Source organism: Hyperoodon ampullatus (assembly GCF_949752795.1).
Source record: "Hyperoodon ampullatus genome assembly, chromosome: 19".
NCBI lineage: Eukaryota > Metazoa > Chordata > Mammalia > Artiodactyla > Ziphiidae > Hyperoodon > Hyperoodon ampullatus.
This window is the reverse complement of record NC_136932.1, coordinates 53,482,491-53,509,570: the sequence shown is the minus strand read 5'-3', so window position 1 is coordinate 53,509,570 and position 27,080 is coordinate 53,482,491. Positions and strand designations below refer to the sequence as shown.

The 27,080-nt window shown below is 51.5% G+C and overlaps 1 pseudogene across 1 annotated transcript; it reads left to right on the top strand.

Annotated features, from left to right (window-relative positions):
• Positions 1 to 1,835: 1,835 nt before the first annotated feature.
• Positions 1,836 to 2,627, top strand: LOC307067981 (high mobility group protein B1-like; annotated as a pseudogene). Its single transcript has 2 exons — positions 1,836 to 2,116; positions 2,354 to 2,627. The product of its transcript is annotated as a high mobility group protein B1-like (transcript).
• The last annotated feature ends 24,453 nt before the right edge of the window (positions 2,628 to 27,080 follow it).

Sequence of the window (27,080 nt, the reverse complement as noted above, 5' to 3'; positions counted from 1 at the left end):
TGATTCCCAGTTCCGGTCATTACCAAGAAAGAGGCCCCAGACGGGTAAGGGCCTGCCTGGAGGACCATCTGGGGGTTCCTTGTTCCTACCTTGGCCCTTTGAGGCTGCGAGAGACAAGATTGATGAAGCCTTGGTTGCTTAAGCGTGAGGTAAGGCAGCTGAGCGCTCACCTACACCACAAGGAGGTCCCTGACTGGCTACTGAGGCCGTCTTTCAGCTCAAAAGACCTGCGCTTCACCAATCGCAGTTTCGCTTGGCCAGGAACCCCGCCTCTGTCCGCCATCTTGGATTCTGGAGGGCCCAATCACTGCAGGGGAAGCGGAGAGGGTGGGGCCGAATCTGCAGCTCGCACCCAAGTAGCCGCGGGCTTGCGCCTTCTCGCCACTTGCGGCCCGAGTCTGGCCCCTGTGGAGCTGCAGCTGCAGCTCCCAGACACCACCCCTGCCCGTCACCAGGAGATTAGTGTCCGTCTGTCGTTTGGGACAGCCTCGGTGGGGGTTGTCCCAGACCAGGGCCTCCCCTTCGCCACTCCCCAGGACCACTCTCTCAAGAGTCCAGCTTGGGCAGAAGGGATTGTGTTGGGGGGTCCAACAGCCTGGGGTGCTGTCTCTCCCAGAGCTGAGTGGGGTGACGGGAGTCCCCTTCCCCACCAGGCCTGAGCCACATGTGCTGGGAAGTTCATTTCCCCTTGTTTTGCAGAACGGGCTCAGGGATTGACCCCAGGAGTGACCCCAGTGTCAGGAGGTATTAATGATCTCCATACGGGCAATAAACAGGCAGACCGGCTGGCTTGGTGTGGAGGTGCCCTGGAATGGGGCCGCCTTATTAGCCTCACATTCGCTGGAGGGTAGAGGCTTAATTAGCGAGGGCTCCCTCACCTGTCTCCCCTCCCCCAGACATCCTTGAGCTCCATGGGTGCCTGGCTGGAGACACTGGAGACCTCTGGCTGGTTCCTTTGCTCCTTGTAGGCCTCCTCAAGAGGCAGCCTCTTCAGGTGTCCGCTCAGGCATTTGTCCACGTCTAACAGGACTTCCAGCTTGCTCCTGATAAAGTCTCTCTTGTTTTTAAAAGCCTCCAAAGGCCAAATCCATGCATTCTGAGTCACCTCACTTCTTTGTCTACAAGAACCCAGGAACAGGAAGACCTTCCTCTTCTATAACTTAAATCTCTCCAAGCCCTGTTTTCCCAAAGAGCAAAGGGAATAAGTAGGTGGTTACCTGCCTTTGGGGCGGGTGGGGAGTCTTTAGCCACTGCCTAGACTATGAAAAACACAATCTGATTTATCACTTCTCCCTCCAAATTCATTTCCATCAGGTTGGTTACTTGTTCTAGGTGTGTGACTTAACCTCCCAGTCTCGTGGGAGAGACAGCCTTGTAAACAAATGCAGTAGTAAAACAGGCCCAGGGCTATAATCTATTTCCATATTAAGTGTGATGAGACTACAAAAGAGGGAATAACCAATTCATCCTACCTTGTTCCACAGGGTTCCATGAGGAGATGACATCTGAGTCCATCTTTGAAAGCTGAATATGTATGGGATCCTGAGAGATAGAGGATGTGAAAAGGGACTCCCAGGAGAGAGAAGCACAAGTACAAAGGCACAAAGGGCATATTTGAGGAGCAGCGGGGCTGCAGTGGTGGAAATGAAGCTTTGTAGAAAGGTAAAGTTTGGAAAGGGTCCTGTAAACCCTGTTAATAACTTTATCTAGACAGCCATTGCAGGACACTGAGCTCCTCAGAGACAGCACCAGGGCAAGTGAGAGCCAAACAGGTACTAGGTAACTCTGAGCCTCGCTGAGGAAAAATAATTAAACACAGGCAAGGAGAGCCTAAGAAACTGAGAGGCAAAATGTCGTCATATGCACCCTTTGTGCAAACTTGCTGGGAGGAGCACAAGAAGAAGCACCCAAATGCTTCAGTCAGCTTCTTGGAGTTTTCTATAGACCATGTCTATAAGGACAAAGAAAAGTCTGAAGACATGGCAAAGGCGGACAAGGCCCATTATAAAAGAGATGTGAAAACCTGTATCTCTTATAAAGGGGAAACAAAAAAGAAGTTCAAGGATCCCAATGTACCCAAGAGGCTTCCTTTGGCCTTTTTCTTATTTTGTTCTGAGTTTCACTCAAAAAATCAAAGGAGAGGGCTTCCCTGGTGGCGCAGTGGTTGAGAGTCCGCCTGCCGATGCAGGGGACACGGGTTCGTGCCCCAGTCTGGGAAGATCCCACATGCCGCAGAGCAGCTGGGCCCGTGAGCCATGGCCGCTGAGCCTGTGCGTCCGGAGCCTGTGCTCCGCAACGGGAGAGGCCACAGCAGTGAGAGGCCCGCGTATCGCAAAAAAAAAAAAAAAAAAAAAATCAAAAGAGAACATCTGGGTCTATCCATTGGTGATGTTGCAAAGAACCTGGGAGAGATGTGGAATAACACTGCAGCAGATGACAAGCAAGCAGCCTTATAAAAGAAGGCTGAAGGGAAAATATAGAAAGGATATTGCTGTCTACTGAGCTAAAGGAAAGCTGATGTAGCAAAAAAGAGAGTCATCAAGGCTGAAAAAAGCAAGAAAAAGAAGGAAGATGAGGAAGATGAAAAGGGGGAGGAGGAGAAAGAGGAAGAAGATGATCATGAATAAGTTGGTTCTAAGTTATTTTTTTCTTGTCTTGTCCATAAAGCATTTAACCCCCCTGTACTGTGTACTTTTTAAGAAAAAATTGAAATGTAAGACTGTGTACGATTTGTTTTAATACCATACAGTGTCGGGCTTCCCTGGTGGCACAGTGGTTGAGAGTCCGCCTGCCGATGCAGGGGACACGGGTTCGTGCCCTGGTCCAGGAAGATCCCACATGCCACGGAGCGGCTGGGCCCGTGAGCCATGGCCGCTGAGCCTGCGTGTCCGGAGCCTGTGCTCCGCAACGGGAGAGGCCACAACAGTGAGAGGCCCGCGTACCGCAAAAAAAAAAAAACCATACAGTGTCTTTTTCTGTATAGTTACACTGCTGAATGTGTCTCTAGCTAACCCTGTCCTGGTGGTATTTTCAATGGCTGCTAACCTTGCCTGATACAGTGTGGGGATGTAAATTGGCATGGAAATTTTTTTTTTTTTTTTTTTTTTGCTGTACGCGGGCCTCTCACTGTTGTGGCCTCTCCCGTTGCAGAGCACAGGCTCCGGACGCGCAGTCTCAGTGGCCATGGCTCACGGGCCCAGCCGCTCCGCGGCATGTGGGATCCCCCCAGACCGGGGCACGAACCCGCGTCCCCTGCATCGGCAGGCGGACTCCCAACCACTGCGCCACCAGGGAAGCCCTGTATATTATTTATACCAGTCTGTTGTATTGTATATACCAGATATCTGTGTTGCAAGTAGCTTCTTTCAAACTGGGGCTTGTTTTTTCACTCTATGAATGGATCTTTTGATGATCACATGTTCTAAATTTTAACATAAATTACTACAGCAGATATTTTTCTCTCAAAAAAAAAATTAGTTATATCTCTGCAGGGATCCATGGCAAGGTGTGACCAGTAGTTGTCTCAGGGAGGGTAGGGTTGTGGGTGTTCTGTTTTGTTCTTCTGTGGCTTATGTCTTCCTTTGGCTCGTCTGTAGATTTTTCTATAATGGGTATGTATTGCTGTTTTCATAAGAAAAATAGAAATAAGAACAATAATGATAAACAATAGCTAACCTTAAACCCTTACCATATGCCAGTGTATTAAATGCTTGATATGAATTCCCTTAATGGGTGCAACAACATAATGTAGACACTATTATCCACTTTCTAAAATAAACTTTTTATTTCAGAATAGATTTATAGAAAAGTTGCAAAGATGTGCATAAACTCCCCAGAGAGCTCACACCCAGTCTCCCCTACTGTTAACATCTTACATCACGTGAATATCGTGTATTTGTCACAACTAATGAACGAATATTGATCAATAATATTAACTAAATAAAGTCCATCCATACTTTGTTCAGATTTCCTTAGTTTTTACCTAATGTCCTTTTTCTGCTCCAGAATCCCATCCAGGATATCACATTACATTTAGTCATCATCTCTCCTTAGGCTCCTCTTGGCTGTGACGGTTTCTCCAACTTTCCTTGTTTTTGAAGACCTTGACGGCTTTAAGGAGTGCTGGTCAGGTATTTGTAGACTGTCCCTTGATACGGGTTTGTCTCATGTGTTTCTCAGGATTGAAGGAATCTCAGGATTCCTTCCTTTGGGGGAGGAAAGCCACAGCTGTGAAGCGCCCTTCTCATCACATCCTATCAAAGGGACGTGTTATCACGATGACTTATCACTAATGATATTGATCTCGATCACTTAGCTGAGGTAGTGTTTGCCAGGTTTCGACTAGACTAAACGTTCTCCACTCTCTTTTCACACTGCAGTTGTCGAGAAGAAGTCACTGAGCGCAGCCCTCACTTCGGGAATGGGGAGTTCTGCTCTCCTCCTGGAGGGAGGGGTATTTACGTAAATTATTTGACATTCTTCACAGTAGATTTATCTATTCTCCTCAAATCTATTTATTTTTTCAATCATTTATTTATATCAGTATAACCTCATGAATATTCATTTTGTACTTTGGGTTATAATCCAATACTGTGCTATTTATTTTGTCACATTGTTACAGTTTGGGCCATTGGGAGCTCTTTCAGCCGGCTCCTGTGTCCCTTTGATATCCTATCATTAACATCCACCTTTCACAGATGAAACAAATAAAATTGAGAAAAGATTAATTACAGCGTTAAAAGTCACACCAAGTATGACCATTAGACACCATTGTCTCCTCTAAACACACACACACAGACACACACACACACGTTTTAAGAAATTTTGGAGTTTGGATCAATTTTGCCCTGCTTGCAAAACTTTTCTAATTTCTCTTAATCCATAATCTTTGCTATGGTTTCCTTATCATGCCTGTGTGTGTGTGTGTGTGTGTGTGTGTGTGTGTGTGAACATCTAGTTTGTTCCCACAGATCCTTGTGGTTATATATTAATTCTGTTTCAATAAATAAATACTTTATTGTTGGGCATTTCAGTTATTCCAAATTTTTGCTACTATATACAACACAGAGAAGAAATGCTTAGCTATAAAAAATTAGAAATTAAAAAGTAGATTTAAAACGCCTTGAAAAGATGGGCAGAAATGCTTAAAGACATCTAAACGTCGCAACACCACTTTGCAAGCAACTGAAAATTCAAAGACTTTCAAAACACTGGCTTTGGATATGTGTTCGTTGTTTCCAAGGCCATCCTGCTGATCGGCCTGTTTTGGGCCAACTAGAAGGAGCCCATCTACCAGCCCCTCTTTCCTGTATAACCTCCTACAGCACATATGGCCTGGACGCACTTCCAGACTCCTGTACGGTTCCTGCCTCCTTGGTCTGAGAGCTGCAGGGAAGGGTGTCCTCGGAGGAAGGCGCCACTGGCCGCCCAGCACCGTGATGCCGGCCTCTCCCTCTCCTTCCTCCCGGATGCCCTGTGATCGCAGCCGGGTGGGTGGTTTCCACCCTCATAGGTTACACCCTCCATCCTCTCCGCCCAGAGTTACCCTCCCCGCACCTGCCGCCACCTCGGTCACCCCTATGTCTGCACACACCCTCCCATAACAGCCCTGTGAAGGAGACAGGCACAGGAACCTGTGCCCAGAGGAGGGCCTGAGGAGACCGAGGCACAGAGGTTAAGTGAGCAAGTCAGAAGCAGAGTCAGGCAGAGCTAGAACCCAAGAGTCTCCCTCAAAAATCCAGCGCTCCCTTCTACTCCCTTGCTGCAGGGGGTCTCTGCTCTGGAAACTCTTCTGTGATGGGAGATACTGACCTGAGACCTTGCCTGTCTCTCCCTGTGCTTGGCGTGGTGTCTGGGCACCTCTTCAAGGGCAGTTGCCTCCTTGCTTCTGCCAACAGAAGAGGATGCAATGGAGAGCTGGGGGGTCCCCAGCCTCTCCCCTCTGACAACAGCATCAAGGCCAGGACCAAAGTAGGTAGGAGGAAATACAAGTGCCAGGGCTGACACCCTGGGGTGCACCCAGGTGCAGCCCCAGAGAACCTAGACCAGGGTTTCTCAGCCTTGGCACTATTGACATTTGGGGCCAAATAATTCTTTGTTTCAGGGGCTTCCCTGTGATTGTGGGACATTCAGCAGCATCCTGGCCTCTACCCACTAGGTGCCTGTCACATCCCTACTCCAGGTTATGAAGACCCAAAATGTCTCCAAACATTGCCAGATGTTCCTTGCGGGGGGGTCAAAAATCACCCCCATTTAGAAACACTGGTCTAAACAGACAACCACTGGGTTTTCAGGACGGTGTCTGCCTTGATTGCATTTTTTCCAGAAGTATAATTTATTCAGTATGTAACCAACTGTGACTTGATTTGTATACATTTAAAGAACTTTTTGCATCATTAAATAACAAATTTTTTTATCAAGCATGGTGTTCTGATTTGGGGGTTTTAAAATATGGTCTCCGTGGCATGTTCTCAGAGAGGACAGACCTGAACTCCGGTCCTTGGCCAAAGGTCCAGATCCTGGGGAGGAACCCAGCCAGATTTGGGAGGGGGTGGAGCTGCTGACCCAAGGTCTTGGGTCATCTCTGGCTGTGACACAAACCCTTTCTGAATGTTGTGTCCGCGCACTGCCACCACACAGCCTCCTGGTGAGCAGGCTTTGCCCATGAAAGCAGGATGGCTGCCTGCAGAATAGTGAGAGCTCACAGCAATGGTGACCTCATCTCCCTGTGGCCTGAGTGAGCACAGGACGGAATTTACCCCACCCTCACATCCATCTTCCTACCACCAGCAGCGTGGGTAATGTGCTTCCTAGGTTAGCACTGAGTTCTCAGGCCACAGGAGCAGAAACACTGTCTCATCAAAGGACCAATATGTTTGGCCCATGTTGCAGACCCTTTCAATAAAATCTTTGACCTTCTGAAAGATGGTGGGATTGGGAGGGGGTGTCTGTTGTTTGTTTTTCCCAGGATAGACCGAGTCAACTAGAGAGGGTCACTTCTGGCAGATGGGCCAAGGTCTGGGACTGGAGGGAGAGGAGGCGCTGGTGAACTTGGACTCATTGGCCAGAGGCAGGGTGGGCAGGTGACCCTCCCTTCCAGTTCAAAGTCATCTCATTTAGCTTTGTACGGTATTCCCACCTATGCCTGAAATGGAGATCCAGTCAAGCACTTTCTCTAAACTTACCTGATCTGAAGATTTACCTGGGGCACTTGTTAAAAATAAAGATTCCTAGGCCCTTTCAGCAATTCTGACTCAGTAGGTCAGGGATGGAGCCCAGATGTTTTTAGTGCCTATAACAAACACCTCAGGCAAGTTGGGCAACACAGAGGAGGCAAACTCCTATACTTTGCCCTTGGCGTGTTATTTTCTTTCTTCTTCTTCTTTTTTTTTTTTAATGCTTATTTATTTATTTATTTATTTTTGGCTGTGTTGTGTCTTCGTTGCTGCCCGCGGGCTTTCTCTAGTTGCAGCGAGAGGGGGTGCTGCTCTTCCTTGCGATGCGCGGGCTTTTCATTGCGGTGCCCTCTCTTGTTGCGGAGCACGGGCTCTAGGTGCGTGGGCTTCAATAGTTGTGGCGCATGGGCTCAGTAGTTTGGGCTCATGGGCTCTAGAGTGCAGGCTCAGTAGTTGTGGCACACGGGCTTAGTTGCTCTGCGGCATGTGGGATCTTCCCGGACCAGGGCTCGAATCCGTGTCCCCTGCATTGACAGGTGGATTCTTAACCACTGCGCCACCAGCGAAGCCCTTGGCGTGTTATTTTCATCTAGCTCCTTTCTCTTTGAGAACTTGGCAAGTTCTGTTACAGCCCTGGGTCTCCTGAGGGTGGAACTTACCTTATCCATCTCCAGGGTCAACCAGATACCTGCAGTGATGGATGTTCAGTACATTTTTTGTGGACTAAATAAGTTCTCAAATAGGCGTCTCCACATGCAAGTCACAGGTCCTATTTTTCTTGGAGTGGAGGATGCAGTATTTAGGATCCAAAGCTTTATAGAATTTTCTTTTAAATCTACTTTATTGAGATATAGTTTACATACAATAAAGTGTACTCATTTCAAGTATCAGTTGGATGAGTTCTGACAAGTGTGTGCTACATCGGTCTAACCACAACCACAAGATACAGAATATTTCCATCAACCCCAAGAGTCCCCTCCTGTCCCTTTGCAGTCAGTCCCCCCTGGGCCCCGGCTCCAGACAGCTTCTCTTCTTCCTGTCACTATAGATTAGTTTGCATTCTCTAGAATTACATGTAAACAGAATCGTACAGTATGTATCCTTTTGCATCTGGCTTCTTTCATTCAGCGTAATGATTTGAGATTCATCCATACTGGTGGGTAAATCAGTCCTTCATATTGCTGAGTCGTATTCCATTATATGGATATGACCCCAGTTTGTTTATTCAGTCACCTGTTGATGGGCATTTAGATTGTTTCCAGATTTGGCTGTTGTAAAGAAAACCTCTATAAACATTCATGTACAAGTCTTTGTGTAGACATATGTTTTCATTTCTCATGGAATTTTCTAGGACTGGCGTAGAGGTAGCCAGGAGTAGGGACATCAGAAAAAGCCCTCCCTCATCTATTAAGTCAATAAACATTTATTAGGATGATGATGTGCCAAGCCTGAACTACAGGCTAAGAAAGCCAGGACAAAGAGGGCTCTCATGACCTTTCAGTGTGGTCAGCATCATGGCAGAAATGCCCTCTGCGGAAGGGGCCAGCCCAGCCAAGGAGACCCAAGAGGGCCTCAAAAACCTTCAGACCACATTCCTCTAAGAAGGCTTAATTTCGAATGCAGGTGTGTGAGGGAACATTTTTAATGGCTCAGAGGGAAAGACTCCTTGGAAAGACTCCTTAACTAAATTATCACATTTTTTCCCACTTAACACCAAGTTAAATTTCCCTAAATGGGAGTTTCCACTGGGAAGAGAAAGAAATGTGGACAGACCCTTCTGGGAAAAGTGAGCCTGGGTAAGTTTTCTGGACAATCAGAAGGAAAAGTATATTAGTATGTCACAAACTGGGTGGCTTCAACAAAAGACATTGATTCTCTCACGGTTCTGCAGACCAGAGTTTGGATTCACGGTGCCTGTGGAGCTGCACTCCCTCTGGAGGTTCTAAGGGAGAATCCTTCCTTCCTCCTTCCAGCTTCTAGTGGCTCCAGGAATTCTTTGGCTTGTGACAGCATCTAACCCCTGCCTCAGTTTTCACATGACCTTCTTCCTTGTGTCCTTTTTATTGTAAGGACACGAGTCCAGTAGATTAGTGTCCACCCTAAATCCAGGATGATATCACCTTGAGATCCTGAACCGATTACATCTGCAGAGATCCTATCCAAGTAAGGTCACATTCACAGGTACTGGGGGATACGGATTAGCTATATCTCTCTCAGGGTGGGTGGGGGAGGGGACACAATTCAACCCACCACAGAAGAAAAACTACCAAGAGTTTAAAAAACTCTGGGCCAGAAACTAAATAAAATAAAAATAATAAAAGTCAATATTATTTAGAGTTTCCTATGTGCTAAGAACTGTCCTAAACACTAGACATAAATTATCCCATTTAAACTCCTTGGCAGGTCTGAGGCAGGCGAGATCACTCGCTGCAATTTGATGAGGGAGGAAACCACAGATGGTACCAGGTGCTTCATTAACATGTTCACGGTCGGTCACACAGCCTACAGATAAGCGGGCCAGGCCCAGAGCCACTGCATCACTTTACCTGCAGCAGGTGTTGAGGAGAAGTGCGTCGCAGTGCAGACTCTGCCCCTAAAGTTCTTGGAGGTCTTGGACATCTTTCTCCTTTCAGGGCTTGGGGGAGTTCTGTGTAAGGGGTGGGAGTGACTTCTCAGAGCCTGTAGACCTTGGGAAGCGAGCAGAGGTGATGATGGGTGAATCTACTGCCGGCTGGCTCTGTCCACGACTTCTTTTAACCCTTGAGCCTGGGGGCCACCAATGAGGCAGAAGGACCAGACAGAAACCAACACAAAGTCTTGGGAATAGAAGTTGAGGCAACATGTCAGTTTTGAAACATGCATCTTAAGAGTAGGGCAGGAGGGCTTCCCTGGTGGCGCAGTGGTTGAGAGTGCGCCTGCCGATGCAGGGGACGCGGGTTGGTGCCCCGGTCCGGGAAGATCCCACATGCCGCACAGCGGCTGGGCCCGTGAGCCATGGCCGCTGAGCCCGCGCGTCCGGAGCCTGTGCTCCACAACGGGAGAGGCCACAACAGTGAGAGGCCCGCGTAATGCAAAAAAAAAAAAAAAAAAAAGATTAGGGCAGGAGGTCCAGTATCCAAGAGGCAACAATAATGAGGGTGTTCAGGGTGAGGCTGGCTTGCAGCTGGGGGCTGCCTTGGGAGTCCCAGCCACCTGGGGAAGAGGTTTGCCCTGCCTGGGAGCCAGGATGGGCCGGGCACCCACCTTCTTAGCCTGGTATCTAGGAATGGGCTGTGGAAAGTAAAATTCTGACAGCACCGCAAATGACCAGCTAAGAGGCAAAGAGGAAGCAGTGGATAGAGGAGTCCTCTCCCAGTTCAGCCAGTCGTCCTTCCTCCCACTTGAAGGATTTATTCTCTTCTCCCCATTCTTCCTTAATCAATCTACTTTCTTCAGGTAATCAATGATCTACCCATTACCCAGATCAACCTAGGGAAAGCTGAGGCCAGTAACTGACCAACCCCAGCTCCAGTGTGGAGTTGAGCAGTGTAGAAGAGCAGTCAGCACACATTCATTATTAGGCATATTAATATAAAAGTCAGCATCCAGAATCTGAAACTCTCCGGGCATAGCCCAGCCGTCACCCTCCAGGTGATTCTGATGCAAGTTTGAAAACAACTGCCCTGCGTCATCCGACCCCCTCAAAGATTCAGGCAGGCCAAAGTCATCTCATTGTCTTTTATGATAGGGTGCCCAGATTGGCAGATGAAGGAAATAGCCTCTCTCTGGAGTTGAGTAAAGGCTTTGAAAACTTTGAGGACAATGTGGGAAAATGTGGAGAAGACCAGTGAGGAAGGAGGCTGGATACAGCACGACAGTGTGCTGTCATTCCAGAGGCACTAGTAGGACCCATGGCAGTTGGACAGTCACACCCAAAGAGGGTTAGTTAACAGGTTAGTTACAAGTCTAGCAGGAGGTCTCAACTGAGGAGCCACAGGATTCTGCCCAGTTTGACCTTTTTAATCAACTCTGTGGAAGATGGCATAGCATCAGCTCGGTAGGTGGCACAAACTGGGGGAGATGGCAAATACACTGGATAACAGAATGAGGACCAAACATGATTTTGACCAATCAGAAAGAGATATAAATATAAAATCCAGCACAAAGTCGCCACGTATGGTTGCGTAGGCTGTTGACTACCCAAGTGCATCTTCCGAGTTGAGGAACTAAATGGGGGCTGAAATTCAGCCAGCTCTCCACTCAATTCCACCCAAAAGAAGAGGACCCTTTTAAAAATTCACATTGAAAGTATTTTATGAATTTGCAGCAATGCTGGCTTATCATTTTTTCTACCGGGGTAAATATATACATATATATATAACATAAAATTTGCCATTTTAATCATTTAAAAGTGTTAAATTGTGGTACAATATACATAAGAGTTACCATTTTAATCATTTTTAAGTGTACAGTTCAGTGGCATTAAGTATATTCACATTGTTTTGCAACCATCAGCAGTATCTATTTCCAAAATATTTTCATCACCTTAAACAGAAACTCTGTACCCATTGAGAAACAACTCATTTGCCCCTCCCCCCAGGCCCTGGTAATATCTGATCTACTTTGTCTCTATGAATTTGCTTATTTTAGATATTCCATACAAGTGGAATCGTACAATGTTTGTCTTTTTGTGTCTAGCTTATTTCACTTAGTGTGAGGCCTTCAAGTTTTATCCATGTTGTAGCATGTATTGGAGCTTCATTCCTTTTATAGCTGTATAATATTCTATTGTATGTATATACAGGCATACCTTGGAGATATTTTGGGTTTGGTTTCAGAGCACGACAATAAAGAAAATATCTCAATAAAGCAAGTCACACGAATTTTTTGGTTTCCCAGTGCATAGAAAAGCTATGTTTACACTATAGTGTAGTCTATTAAGTATGCAATAGCATTATATCTGAAAAAACAATGTACATAACTGAATTAAAAAATACTTTATTGCCCAGAAATTCTAATCATTATCTGAGCCTTCAGCGAGTAATAATCTTTTTGCACGAGTAACATCAAAAATCACTGATCATGGGGGCTTCCCTGGTGGCGCAGTGGTTGAGGGTCCGCCTGCCGATGCAGGGGATACGGGTTCGTACCCCGGTCCGGGAAGGTCCCACGTGTCGCGGGGCGGCTGGGCCCGTGAGCCGTGGCCGCTGAGCCTGCGCGTCCGGAGCCTGTGCTCCGCAGCGGGAGAGGCCACAACAGTGAGAGGCCCGCCTACCGCAAAAAAAAAAAAAAAAAAAAAATCACTGATCACACATCACCATACAAGTATAATAATAATGAAGTTTGGGCTTCCCTGGTGGCACAGTGGTTAAGAATCTGCCTGCTGATGCAGTGGACACGGGTTCAACCCCTGGTCTGGGAAGATTGCACATGCTGCAAAGCAACCAAGCCTGGGCGCCAAAACTACTGAGCCTGGGCTCTAGAGGCCGTGCACCACAACTACTGAGACCGTGCGCCTAGATCCCGTGCTCTGCAACAAGAGAAGCCACAGCAATGAGAAGCCCACACACCGCAACGAAGAGTAGCCTCCACTCGCCGCAACCAGAGAAAAGCCCATGCACAGCAACAAAGACCCAACACAGCCAAAAAACAAAAAAATAAATAATGAAGTTTGAAATACTGTGAGAATTACCAAAATATGAGACAGAGACAGGAAGTGAGCAAATGCTGTTGGAAAAATGGCACCGATAGACTTGCTTGTTGCAAGGTTTCCACAAACTTTCAGTTTGTAAAAAAATGCAACATCTGCAAAGTGAATAAAGTGAAGCACAATAAAACAAAGTATGCCTATACCATACTTGATCCACTCATCTGTTGATGGACACGTGGGTTGTATCTACCTTTGAACTGTTGCGAATCATGCTGTAATAAACACTGGTGTACAAGTGTTGGTTTGTGTCCCTGTTTTCAGTTCTTAAGGGTATATACATAGGAGTGGAATTGCTTGATCATATGGTAATTCTATGTTTAGATTTTTGAGGCACTGCCAAACCTGTCCGCGGTGGCTGCACCATGTTAGATTCCCAACAGGATGGACAAGAGTTCCAATTTCTCCACATCCTTGCCAACACTTGTTTTTTATTTTAATTAAAAAAAAATTCTAGCCAGCCTTGCAGGTGTGAAGTGGTATCTAATGGTGATTTTGATTTGCCTTTCCTTAATGACTAGAAATGTTGAATATCTTTTTAATGTGCTTATTGATTATTTGTATATCTTTGGAGAAATATCTATTCAAGGTCTTTTGACTATTTTTTAATTGGGGTGTTTGTCTCTTTCTTGTTGAGTTGTAGGAGTTCTTTATATATTCTGGATATTAAATCCTCATCAGATAAATGATTTGCAAATATTTTTTCCATTCTGTTTGTTGTTTTTTCACCCTCTTGATAGTGTCTTTTGTTGTACAAAAGTATTTAATCTTGTGAAGTCCAACTTATCTATTTTTTTCTTTTGTCACTTGTGCATTTGGTATCATATTTAAGAGACCATTGCCAAACCTAACATCGTAAATATTTTCCCTTATGATTTCTTCTACAAGTTTTATAGTTTTAGCTCTTAAACGTAGGTCTTTTTTTAAAAAATAAATTTATTTATTTATTTATTTCTGGCTCTGTTGGGTCTTTGTTTCTGTGCGAGGGCTTTCTCTAGTTGTGGCAAGAGGGGGCTACTCTTCATCGCGGTGCGTGGGCCTCTCACTATCGCGGCCTCTCTTGTTGCAGAGCACAGGCTCCAGACGCGCAGGCTCAGTAGTTGTGGCTCACGGGCCCAGTTGCTCCACGGCATGTGGGATCCTCCCAGACCAGGGCTCGAACCCGTGTCCCCTGCAGTGGCAGGCAGATTCCCAACCACTGCGCCACCGGGGAAGCCCAAACATAAGTCTTTTTGATCCATTTTTTAGTTTATATATGATATAAAGTAGGAGTCTAACTTCATTCTTTTGCATGTGGATATCCAATTTTCCCAGCACCATTTTTTGAAAAGATTCTCTTTTTCCCATTGAATGGTCTTGGCACCTTTGTGGAAAGTCAGTTGACCATAAATTTGAGGGTTTATTTCTCGGCTCTCAATTCTGTTCCTTTAGTCTATATATCTATCCTAATGTCAATACCACACTGTTTTGATTACTGTAGATTTGTACTATGTTTTGAAATTGGGAAATGTGAGCCCCCCAACTTTCTTCTTCTTTTTAAGTTTTTTTTGGCTATTTAGGATTCCTTGATATAGAATTCCTTGATATTCTATATGAATTTTAGGATGGGTTTTTCCAAACACTGTTGACCCATCGTTTTTGATTAAAAAAAAAAAAAAATCGGTGTCATCTGTCCACAGTGGGGAGGGGATCTGTCATAGAACCAACTTGAGCCAATACTGCTCTGTGGCTGCCAAAGAGCAAGTGATGTTGGGCTGTATTTAAAACCCGTGCAGGAGGAAAGAGGGCCCTGTCTCCTGTGTTCTACCCACTGAGGCCCACATTTTTCTAGAGGGTTCTTGAGACCATAGATGATGTTTCCCGAGACAGGATAATATATATAGTGAATAAACTCAGTTGAGGAAACTTGGGATATGACTGGGTGGAGTTAGAGGGAGGGGGTGCATGGTAACTTTCAAATATTTGGATGGCTCCACCCTCTACCCAAACTTTCTCTCTCCTCTTCCACCTATAAAACAACAGCTCCCCCTACAGGTGAATGCAGACAAACAAATGATCAAGAGCCAGCCAAAGCTGCCCTGTTTCTAACGATTGGTGTGGTTTTTAACTATTAGACCAGTTCAAATCTCTAACAAGCTGCCTACCTTGGGAGGGGGTGAGTCCCCTGGGATGAGCAGTGTCCAAACAGAAGCCAGGTGATGGGTTACTGAATCAGTACGGCAACAGGAGTCAATGACCCCAGAGACTCTTTCAATCATGGAGGAGGGCTTGTAAAAGATCTTGTCTGAGAGTGTGGCCCCTTCTCCTCCCAGGGCATCCTCTCTGTGACAGCTGCTGCAAAGTGTGCTGGGAATGATGTGGCTGTCAACAGGAATCTACTTCTTCAAGTGATGTTTCAATATCACTTTAAAAGGAGGCCGGGTGATGTTCTGGGAAGAGCAGACAGACGTAGGTTTGAATCCCAGCTGGGTCTCTAGCTATACAGCCCTGACAAGTAACCTAATCTCTGCAAGCCTCAGTTTCCTAATCTGTACAATGGGAAAATTATACCAACTATAGCTGACCATATGCCATCTGTCGGCCCCCAGCCAGTTCTGGGGACACCAACCCCCACACCTCTGTCCCATCCTCTTGCTGCAGGGGTGGGCATGTGACCTGGCCTGGCCAATTATGGTTGCCTTCCCCCTGTCCACTGAGTAGATATGGAACCCTCATAGGAGCCAGTCAGGGTCTCCCCAAGTGGTCTGCTCTACACACAGAGAGCAGGCCTCTCTCTTCCTCTGGGATTCAGTGATCTAAAGGCCATCTGGGCCTCAGCTGCCTTGGGCATCTTTCCTGCTTCGCAGGGAGAATGTGCCTGAGAGCAGAGCCAATATAGAGGGGAGTCAGGTTAAGAGCTGGAGCTAATGAGAGACTAACTTTCCAGCCCAGACGAATCTGACTCCCTGGACCCAGCTATTCCTAAAGTCCACTCCTATTTTTATCAATTATGTGAGCAATAAATTCCAGTTTGGGTTTAAGCTAATTTGAGTTGGGCTTCTGTCAGTAGGAACCCAAAGAATCCTGACCAGTATATCTTTCTGCAGGGCAGTTGTGTGGATTCAAAGAAATATTGCCAAGCACCTGGCACTTAGGCAGGCATTTTGTGAGAGCCCAGCAAGCCTGGTTTTCTGCTGTAACCATAATGGACAACAGTGGAACAGGGTGTTTGTTCGGGTATCGGAGACAAGCGAGAATGTGATCCCCGCTGCGCCAATCAGCGTTTCCCTAGGTTGTTCTGAGGGGTGCAGTGGGGCAATTTCTTCTCCGATTGAGCCACGAAGCTGGATTTCTATAACCAGAGCTGCCCGCAGCCAAGCTCCTGTCCCCTGAAGAAGCCCACATGTGGTGGGAGAGAATGACACCAACCCCCAAAGAGAAGAAATAAAAGAGCAGGTCAAGAGTGAGAGAGCTGGGGACACGTGTGCCCAGCCGCCAGAGTTCTGAAAGCAGGCTGCCCCCTCCTCTGCCTTCCAGGTACCACATGAGCCAACAAACTGCTTTTTTCCTTCAGCCTGAGCTGGATTCCCATCCCTTGCCAATGAACGATTCCTGACTAACGTGCCCAGAGGCCAGCTGAGGTGAGACCATAAAAGACCCACTGGGTCAGCTCTGCCGCTGGGACAGTCCGTCCCTGGCTCCCGGCGTGGGAAAGGCCAGCATCCTTTCCTGTCAAGCAGCTCTCACATCTCATGTCCCCCCTGGAGGGGACAGATAGGGCCGATGCAGGACACTGATGTCACAGTTGAACGCCCTCCCCAACTGTCACCTTTTAAACCCTTTGACTAAACTGTTGCCTCGTCTGTAAACTGTGTCCTATCCAGTAGCCAGGCCTGCTGTGATGACTGCACAGCGTCCCGCCTAGTTTAGGGAGTAGGTTGGGTTCCCCTTTGCCCCTGGTGGGCGACGGTGAGAGCATGAGTGGTCAGGCTGAGCCCCCATGACAACTTTGACAGGTGGAGAAACGGGCAGGCGGGGGCCTCGGCGACCCTCGGAGCGCCCTCACCCCAGGCCTCACCATGTTCTGCCCTGTGTGCCCAGCACAGTGCCCTCCACCTCTTCATTCATGTGACCCCGAAGTGGTGAGAACCAGGGACAGCAGATCCCTCTGGGCCTGGCTAGTTCAGGTTTCTGAACAGGTGAGGATTCTCACTCAAATCCCTCCTACTTCAGGGGACACACAGATGTGCTCTGGGGAAGAGGGGGCACCTGATCCAAGGAGTAGACCCGTGACATAAAAGGAAGGATCCCAAGCTTCCCTGGGCTGGTCCTTCACTTTTTCCCACTTGTGGAACCTGCGCTGGGCTCTCTGGACCTCAGTTTTCCTGCCCGTCACTGGGGGAGGAGGGAAGTTAGCCCTCAGCCCTGGCAGGGGGCCTGATGGAGGCACAGGAGGAAGTGCCTTCGTGTGATGGGGGTGGGGACTTCTGAGCCTCTGAAATGATGCCCTGGGACCCAGACCAGCGTCTGATCCCCAGGTGTTGATGGAAGCTGCCAGCATGGCACCTGGAAGAGGGAGCACTAACTCTAACCCTAACCCTTACCCTCACCCAGCCTGGCTCCGGGGGAGGGAGTCCTGGGAAGGGTACGTTTCCACCAGCGAGCTAGGAAAGTGGGGAGGACTTGGAAAACAGGGTGCTGTCCAGAAACATGGGGGACTGCGCAGCCCTGGGCATTTAGGAGGTCAACGTGCAGGGCCGGGGAGGCATCCTGAGGACAAGCCACACCAATGCCACACAGCAGCCTGAGGCTCAGGCTCAGCCAGGAGCAGGGCCCAGCCTCGACGTGAGGAAAGGCGAGTTCTGCGTGCAGCTCAGCCGCTCTCGTGAAGATGCCCTGTGGCAGCAGGGTGGGGGGACATGGGGACCACGCGGGAGGCGTTGAGGGGAGCACTGTCGGGGGCAGAGATGCATCACACATAGTCTACTCTTTGGGCTTCCCTGGTGGCGCAGTGGTTGAGAATCTGCCTGCTAATGCAGGGGAAATGGGTTCGAGCCCTGGTCTGGGAGGATCCCACACGCCGCGGAGCAACTAGGCCCGTGAGCCACAACTACTGAGCCTGCGCGTCTGGAGCCTGTGCTCTGCAACAAGAGAAGCCGCGATAGTGAGAGGCCCGCGCACCGCGATGAAGAGCGGCCCCCGCTTGCCACAACGAGAGAAAGCCCTCGCACAGCAACGAAGGCCCAACACAGCAAAAATAAATAAATAAATTAATTAATAAACTCCTACCCCCAACATCTAAAAAAACCCAAAAAACCCAAAAAACATAGTCTACTCCCAGGCCCTCGAGGGAGGAGAGTTGTTGATGGTAAAACACATTGTCTCCTTAAACCTCAGGAGAGGTTGGGAGATGGTGGTGGGGAGTGGGGGCGGGGGACAACTTACTCCCATTTCCCAGGTGAGGAAACCGGAGCTATGGAGCCATTTGCCTAAGGTGACCCAGCTGAGAGGTAGCAGAGCCAGGCGGAAGTCAGGTCCATCTGCCAGTCCAAGCTCTTCCTACGGTGGCCCTGCTGGGGGAGTGGTCAGGCTGAGCCCCCATGACCGAGCTGGGGAAGAATGGAAAACCGCCCCCAGCAGGGCCCCCGGCCCCGTCGCGGGTTCTGGCTCCCCTGGTCACATCCGAGGTGGTGATGGAGGAGGGGGGATGGGGTGTGGTGGGGTGAGGAGGGCATGACCCTCAGAGAGGCTGGACTGGGCCCGGGCCCCGCTCCGCCACTGTGGCCAGACAAGCTGCAGGGTTTGGATTTGGGGCTCCAAGTAGGCCCTCTAAGGGCCTCTCTCCCCAGGTCCGCTCCCCAGGACCTCTCTGCCCAGGTCTCCCAGCCGCCTCCACCCTCCGGGACCTGCCTTCCTCTCAGAGGCTCCTAAGCAGAGGCCCCCTCCCCCCATGCCCCAAAACCCAGCCCCTGGGCCTGTGAAATGTCTTCCCACCTTTCAGGTCACCTCTCTATGGAGGCCTCCTCATCTTCTGACAACGTTCCCGTATGTTCATTAAGCATCTGCCCTGTGCCAGAAGCCTGAACCCAGCCAAAATTCTGGGTTTTGGGAAAGGGACGTACCAGGATTGAGGGAGCCCAGACTGGAGGGAGAAGCCAGATGAGGCACGGGGAAGGAAAGGACTTTTGACCTGAGACTTGGCAAATAACGGTGCATTTGGAGAAACAGGAGAGGAAGGACAGAGGGCCATTCCACGCAGACAGGAAGTGGGGTTTCCCTGTCGCGGAAGGGGAACCGCCCACAGCTCCTTCCTCCTACCTCCCTGTGGACCTGCCATCCTGTCTGTTGGCAGCCTGAGAAAGGGGACCAGGCCATGCTTCCTTGGGACCCCTCAGAGCCCTGAGAGCAAGAAGCTCCGGAGGGAGTATTGGATAGGACAAACGGAGATCACACGTTCGGCCCCTCCTCCTGGGTCAGCTGGTCCCACATCCTACGTGAGCACGAGCCCCAGGCTTCAGAACACTTGCTGGTTCCCCCAACTCTGTGTGACCATCAGGGCGGTCCCATTTCCTCTGGTCCTTTGCAGGATAAAGAGACGAGTCTATTTCAGAGATGAGGATACTTGAGGCTCAAGGGGTCAAAGCCACAGAGCTAGAGGTACAGCTGGGATTTGCACTCAGGTCTCTCTGGCTGCTCAAGGTCTTTGCTCTTCCCTCAGAGTCATTGCCTGGCAGCGGGACTAGCCAGAAATTAGGATGGAGGCACAGAGAGCAGGCCTGGATCCCCCCAGAGGCAGCAGCCAGCAGGCTGGGAACCCCTGACCTGAAACAGACCTGCAGCAGTGGGTGCAGGGGCTCCAGGCCCCAGACTCCAAGCCTGGATGACTCCAGATCCCCACCTAGTGGTAGCAGGGAGCTACTGCCACACCACCCAGGCAGCTCAACGAGACACAGATCTAGCCAGGTCACCAGTAACCCATCCTCCAGCAACAAACACCCTCTCCCTCGGCGTAGGTTCTTAGGAGGGAGAGGAGGTCTCATCAGCTGGCACTGGGGTTCATTGCCCTCATGATTTCTCTGTAGCGACCCAGTCGCATGTCGGAGCTCTGTGCTCAGCCGCAGACACTCTATCACATAGGCCCCTCCGGCTACACCTAGCCTAAACATCCAGGTCTAGGCCAGATTCCCCAGGCTCAGGGACTTGGCAGCCTGTCACCCCAGACAGCAGGGTCTCACTGGCCTGCACTGGCCTCCAGGGTAGAAGGGGTCACCCAGCTCTGGTGGGCTCAACCCTGGCTGCTGCCCAGACCAGAAGAGAATTTGCCCTGTCCCCAGCTGGCCCCCAGGACCCCAACCTCAGGCTCCTCCAAAGGGGCAACAGGAAACCAGCGTTCACTGTGCCAGGTGCTGTTCTGAACAGCATCTCGGTTAATCCTCAAACAACCCCATGGGCTAGATACTATTATCTCCATTTGAAGAAGGGATGGGGGAGGGGTAAAGTACTTTGCCCAAGTCACACATTCACTGAATACTAACTATAAAACAATGTGCGTGGGCACCACACTCAGAAGGGAGAAGGTGAATGGGAAGCTTCCTGGAGAAGGAAGTGATTCCAGGCAGAGGGCGGAGCCATGGGTGTGAGAAGTCCCCGAGGCAAGGTCAGAAAGGTTAACCTAGACCTGGGCAGGTGGACAGCAGAGCGGGCGGGGGGGAGTAGGCAGGACTCATACCAGCCCCACTGCCAGGCTAAGGAGTCTGGACTTGACCCCAAGAACACAGGAAGCCTTTGGAGGGTATTAAACAGGGCAGCGACCCCATCTCATCTGTGTTTTGGGAAGGTCCTGTTGGCAGGAAAGATCAGTGGGGAGACACGCTGGGAGGCTCCCTACGGTCCCAGGTGGAGGGGTTTGCCCTGGAGTGGGGGGATGGAGGGGCGTCTGTTGCTCAAGGCAGGGACTCAGTGGCAGCAAATGCCCAGAGGCCAGAGAGCCCCAGAGCCCCTAGGGAACAGAGAATCACCCAGCACGGCTGGAGAGCAGGGTTTGAGGGCTGGGAGGGCCCTTAGTCCTTTTGGGCTGCTGTAACAAAATTCCACAGACTGGGTACCTTCTAAACAACAGACATTTATTTCTCCCAGTCCTGGAGGCAGGAAGTGTGAAATCAGGGTGCCAGCATGGTCCAGTGAGGGCCTGCATCTGTGTCAGAGACGTCTCATTGTATCCTCACATGGTGAAAAGGGGAAGGGGTCTCTTTTATAACAGCACTAATCCCACTCAAGGCGACTCCATCCTTATGACCCAAGCTACTCCCAGAGATTCCACCTCCTAAAACCATCACCTTGGGAGTTAGGTTTCAACATGAAGTTGGGGGGTACACAAATACTCAGACCACTGCAGCTTTGACCCTTCTCCTGCAGAGGCGAGTCCTCAGGCAAGATATACGCCCTCCTCCCTGGGTCTCAGTTCCTCAGGAGAGAGAGGAGGCCCCACTGGCCAGGACGGAGGCCCTTGGCCCTCAGGGGCTCTCTGTGCCGACTCCAAATGAACGTGGAAGCTTTTGGTCCAGGGCCTGGCAAACAAATCCCGGAGGGGCCAGGAGTGGGCCCTGCTTCTGGAGGATACATTTCACTTACTCATTCATTCATTTATTCAGCAAATGCTTTTTGCATCCCTTCCATGTGTTAAGCAGTTTCAGGTCTGGGGACCCAGAAATAAGCAAAGCAGACACCAGCCCTTCCTTGAGGGGGCCAATGATCTCATAGGAAACAGAGACCTTAAGCAAATATATCCCTTCCCAGAGGAGATGTGGCAACACAGAGGGGTGGGGTGGGAAAGGGCTTGGCCCCAGCAAACTGGGGGCAGAGGGAGAGCCTCAGAGAGGCTGGGGAACTGGTTTCTCCATGGAAAGCCATCCCCACCAAGTGTCTCCATGTAGGCTTGTCTCTGTGTGTTTGCATGCACGTGTGTCTGTGTGGTAGGTACAGGTATATGTCTGTGTCCATTCGTGAGTCTGATTCTCTATACGTCTCTGTGTGTTTGTATGTGGTCGTTAAGGAAGTGCCTCTGTGTGTTTGGGGGGGTGTCCATATATGACTACATTTGTGTGTCTGTGTGTGTGGGTGTTAGCATGCTATGTATGGGTCTCCACATACATGCATGCATGTGTGTGGGTGTCTTTGTGTGAGTGACAGGGTGACCTCCTGGGTGATTTGCTAAGATCTAAGGGGTTTCTCAGAACTTGATCTAGCGATACTAAAGTCAGAACTGCTATGGACACACCATGACAGTTGCGGGAGGCCAAAGCTGGGAGAGTGGACAGCCCCTCTGAGAAGGAAATAAGACCCAAAGTGGGGCAGGGCTACATAAGGACCAGACCCACAATAGCCCGCCATGGGGGGCTGGGCTGAATGCCCAGTGGCACTTGGAGGTCCTGGGGCTGTCACCCCAGACAGCAGGGTCACACTGGCCTGCACTGGTCTCCAGGGTAGAAGGGGTCACCCCTTCTATCCTGTAGGAAAGAGGGCTCCAGGAAAGAGCTTAGGCTTAGGGTCAGCCAGACCTTGCCATGACCCCTGACCTGCTTCTTAACAGCTCTATAACCCTGGGCAGGCCTAAGCCTTGGTTCTCTCTTCTATAAAATGGGGATGAGCATACCCACTACCCAGCTGAGAATGCAATAAGAAAAGGCATGCCCAGCAGTTGAGCACATGCTGGGTGTTCCACAGCTCCTCCCCTCGGGCTGAGCAGAAGGTGCGGTGGGGCCAGAGGATACCTTGTTCTCTTGGGGACTGAAATCAACACTAAGGAGATCAAACATCCCTGAGCTTAGCACTTACCACGTGACATCCCCCCTGCTATGGTTTACACAGAGGAAGCCCCTGCCCCCACCAGGGGGCCCTGGCAGGCCCTGCTGGGCTGACATGAAGCGGGGAGGCCACCCTTCCCCGGGTGTCCTAGTCTTGGGCTCCGAGTCAGGCTGCTTCTCCCATGGACGCGCGGCCTGGCGGGCCACAGAGGGCACCCGGCCCCTTTGCCCTTTCCCAGCCATGAGGCTGACTCTCACCCATCGTCACTTCATCAGCTAACATTTCCAAGGACCAGGGCCGTGGGATTGTGAAAGCGCTCTGCCTTTATTTACTGGATGGCCTGGGGCACTTCACTTCACCTCCCCGGACCTCACTGTCATCGGCTGTGAAATGGGGATTCGCAGTCAACAGCCTGCCAGTGAGGGTTCAGTGAAAGCCCATACACAGAAGTGCTTTGAATGCCCCCAAGGCCTTCCACCAGCTAAGGAATTAGCCTTCTGGGTATCCCAGGTCTGGGGGGCACCCTTAAACATGGGCGCCTGAATGCCCTCCATCAGTGTCCCCTTCTCTCTTTGGGAAGAAGTCACAGTCAATGGGCAAACTGTGGTGCTGGGTGCCAAACCCACCCTCCACCAAGCTGTGCCTCTCCTGCAGTTTGTGCCAAGGTGGAAGGGGGTTGCAGGGCTGGGGTGGGGGGCAGGGAACCACATCCCACATGGAGTGGAGGCAGCTGGAGCCAGCCGGTTCCCTGAGCGTTTCAGGACCTGGAATGTGATTTCCTAATTGTGAATTCATTCTGGCCACCAGCCTTACCCCCAACCCCAGGAATCTCAGCAACAACAGCCTGGGTCTGTGGATAACCCCGCCTATCTTCCAGGCTTAGGTTCCTCAAACATCAAATGGAAGCAGAGTCCCAGCCTCTTATCTGAAGACGTTGAGACTGGGGGTCACTGGGAATTGGAGAGCGAGGTCACCTGGTCACTCACAGACCAATGTGATTTAACCCCAAACCACTTATCTTCAGGAGGAGGATCTGGCCCAGAGAAGAAAGTCACATTGTCCAAGGTCACACAGCAAGACTCACAGCTTGACTTTATACCTGTCTCCCCCGCTTCAGCAGTAGATGGACGTGTAGATAACTACTAAGTTACCATCGGTTTGATTCTATCCTGTGTTATACATTGAAAGGGAAAGAGCTGGAGGCCTAGGGCAGGAAGGCTGGGGTCACACAACAAGCTGGTAACTGTGTCGCAGCTTTCTAGCTGTGTACGCTTAGTTAATAATAAGGGAGGTAATCTCCAAGAGCGCCAGAGCTCACCTGGGGACTTTCAGCGTCAGCTGGAATCAGCCTTCCAAACCTCGGCCCCGAATCCAACTGGCAATAGGACATTGGGCCTCACACGCGCCCGTCCCCATTCAAACCTGACCCAGAACCTTGGTGGCTTTTAAACCCGAGGGAGAGGTTCTGAGGCTGACCCCTGTGCCCTCTCCAGTCCTCACCGCTTCCCGCTGGAACAACGCAGACCCGAAGCCTCCCCAGGGCTTCTGGCACCGGGGCCCACGGAGGCAGGACCCTGGGGAAGCAGCTCCGCAAGTCTCGCCCCGGGGTGGCAGTGGCGGACCGGGGGCCCATCCTGCCCCCTGAAGACGGGTGGGGCGAGGAAGGTGCCTCAGTGCACCTCCCGGCGGGAGGCCCACTGGATCCCGCCCAGCTCCCGGGAGCCGCCTCAACCTGCTATCCCCCCACCCCGCACCTTCGTGGGGGCTCTGCCGGGCAAAGCAGTTCGTCCGGCGCGCGACGGGTCCAAGCCCACAGCCCCGCTTCTGAGACGTCCGGAAGACGGGAGTCAGGCGGCCTCCTGCCCCGAGAGGGATCGCAAGGGCCCTAGCCCGACCGGCACACAGAAGGCGGCCGGTGAGTGTTTGCAGCTGGGGTTTCGCAGGTCGGAGAGCCGGCCCGGCAGGGCGGCCCCGAGGAGAAGAGAAGCTCCCATCCCGAGCCTAGGGCAATCCCATCCTTGTGTCTGCAGCCTCTGTCCAGAGCTTCCTTCGGGCTCCGCGGAGCGCCTCGGTCTCTTGGCTGGCTGCCTGTGCCCGTCTCTGGGCCTGGATCTACGGTAGTCTGTGGCTCTGCCTCCGTGCCGCTCTTGCTACGGCTCTCGGTCCACCGCAGCTCTAGCCCGGGGCGGGCTGGCCGGCTGCCGCCCGGCCCCTGGCCTAGAGCGCCATCTGGTGGGCATGTGGGGAGTTGCCACGGTCCCCGGACAGGGCTCGCTCCAGGTCCGTTCCTGGCCGGGAGCTGCGGAAGGTACCAAAAGGAGGGGCCTGGAGAAGAGAGGCGGCCGTCGGCTCTGCGAACCTGGTGCTTCGGGAATGAGTGAGAGGTGGGGTGAGCGGGTCCGCGCCTCCAGAGAACCCAAAAGGAGCCCCAAGGGCAAATCAAAGTCCCCGGCGTGTTCAGACGGAGACAGGAACGTATTCAGCGAGGGTGACCAGGCTGCACTGCCAAGGGCCCTCCTGGGGGAGTGCCCAGAGAGGACCCGGAGCTCAGGCTCCTTAACCTTTGCCCCTTACCCCGGGCTCTCACAGGTCTCCCCTCTGCTGCCCAGGCCCTAGAGCACGGAGCCCTTGGCCCCTCGACGGACCTTGTATGCCGGGCTGGTGCTACGGACTTTGCGGTCCAGGACGGCGAAGGAGAGCACAGAGTGGGATTGGATTTGGGGCACTTCCCAAAGCAGCGAGGAAGGCAGGCTCCGAGTTTAAACCTCGGTTTCATCGAGACTCTGTCCCTTGAACCATCCTACACCCGGGAAACGGGGGTTGGGGGGGCGGGCGGGGAGGGGCCTGCAGCTGGGGCTTTCACCTGTGGGTGTCATGGGGAGCACCAAGCTGAACGCGCCCCTCTGTCTGCAACGGGTGGCCTGCGTGGGCATTCGCGGTAAGCTGCGGAGGGGGGTCCCAGTCCTGGGCCCTTGGGGAGGACAGGGCGGGGCCACTGATGCTCAAGATTTTCCACGGCAGCCTTTTTGGGGGTTGGGTTGCCGGGGGTGGGGGTAGGGGTAGGGGGATGACTTGAGGGCTCGGGAGACTCGAATTGGCAGAACAGGAAACGAGGTCCCCTAGGTCTCGCACTCCTCGCTGCCCAGCCGCTAGGGGTCTCACGGAGCCCCCGACACCCACACCCCTAGCCTCCAAGGTCCCCTGTGAATCACACTCACAATCCCACGCCGACACGTACAATTCCCTCTCACACCCCGCAGTCCCAACGCACAGGGCCTCGCGGCGACACACCAGGTCAGCAAGCCCTCCACACTCGTCCGCTGGGGATTCTGCCGTCTAGGGCGCCTGGTGCCAGGCCCTGAAGGGTTAAGGAGGCCTTGGGACACCGGAGCGGCGGGACGCGGGGCGCCTGGGCTAATTGGCGACCCCGGGAACAATGAAAGCTGGGAGGCGGGTGGCTTAATTGGGCCAGGGAGCGGCCTGGCCTTTGTCTGGGACTCGACCGCGCGGTTCCCGCAGCCGAACTCAGGCTCGCAGCTGGGACCCAGCGCAGAGGCGCGAGGGCGACTCAGGGAGGGGACTGTGCGGTTGGGGGTCATGGGGGAAGGGGGGACGACTCTCCAAGCTGCGCTCGGGGCCCAGGGCCTCTCGAGGCCCTGGAGTATCACTCCACCCCACCCGGGGCGCTGCAGCCACCACGCGGTGAGAACGCGGCCGCAAACTGGCCGCTCTGCCCGGCTTTGACAGCGACCCTCCTCCGGTTTCCCATCTGCCCGCGGGCCCGCCCGCGGCTCCGGGTCGGTGCTGCCCCCTGGTGTCAGCAGCTCGCTCTGCAGCCTCTTCCCAATTCTTCCTAGACGGGCTGACAGTGAGAAACCGAAAGAAACCAACGCGCCCCTCTTCGAATTTTAGAGGCGTTTTTAGCCCGAAGAGACCTAGAGTAAACACACTGTCCACAGAGGATTTTATCTGAACTGAGAAAAGGGCCCTTCTGCCCCCACCTTGTTCCTGAAGTGCCCGCCTCGCTGTCCTGCATGCCCGAAGGTCAGAGGCACGGAAGCCGGAGCCCACCCTCGGAGAGTGGGACAGTGTTCTGGCCCTCCCACTGGTTCACTGGCTGAGCCCCTCGCCGAATTCAGCGTGACCTGTGGCCAGCTCCCTCCCTGGAAGAGGCAAACATGACTCTCTTCCTTGCAAATGTGTCGGCCCAAGAAGGTGTCCTGGGAGCTTGGAGGCCAATTCCACCTCCACCTTCACCCTTCCTCCATCTCACCATCCTTGATGGTCCTGGTGAACAGGAAGCCTGAGTCTCTTGTCCCCCAAAGTACCCAAGTTGAGCAGCCTGCTGGGCCAGGGTGTTATGGATCTCCAAGGCTTAATGAGGAAGGAACTGGATTTGAAAGAGTGACCGCCCGTCTCCCATCCCTTCCACTGCT